Below are 703 nucleotides of genomic sequence, written 5' to 3'. Positions count from 1 at the left end.
CAAGCTACTATGTCCAACAAAACTCTCAATTACCATAGATAGAGAAAACAAGATATTCCATGACAAAACAAAATTTACACAGTGTCTTTCCACAAATCCAGTCCTACAAAGAATAATAGATGGAAAAATCAAAATAAGGAGCAAAACTACACCCTAGAAGAAACAAGAAGGTAATCTTTCAACAAATCCACACAAACCTAATTCCACCTGTTACAACAAAAACAACAGGAAGTGGCAATTACTTTTTCTTAATATGTTAATATGAAAATTAATATTACCAACACATCCTAATCAATTGAAATCCAATAATATGACGAATTAGAAATTTGTTAACTGTCTTTCAATGGTCTTTCTAATTTGGTAATTGGAGAAACAGGTCCAACATTGTACAATCTATGTTCACTTTCAGCTTGTTTGTTCATGACAGTGTCTTGCTGTGTACAACATAAGGGTCTTGAAATCTTGCTTCTCCTATCTCAGCCTCTCTATTAGTAGTATTGTTTATTCCATGTTTTTACACTATACTATGGTTTTCAGAACAGCTTATATATTTCAAAAATATTTATATACCTAAAAGAAACAGAGACGATTAACTAGGAAGGTGTCTTGTAAGAGAACAACAAAGTGAGACTGAATCTTTGCTTGACGTTTGTAACTCTTGTATCAAGTTTGAAGAAGAGGACTTTATAAGTTACTCTTTCTC

Source organism: Mastomys coucha, unplaced genomic scaffold (assembly GCF_008632895.1).
Source record: "Mastomys coucha isolate ucsf_1 unplaced genomic scaffold, UCSF_Mcou_1 pScaffold15, whole genome shotgun sequence".
Lineage (NCBI taxonomy): Eukaryota > Metazoa > Chordata > Mammalia > Rodentia > Muridae > Mastomys > Mastomys coucha.
Note: the sequence above shows the minus strand (reverse complement) of the source record.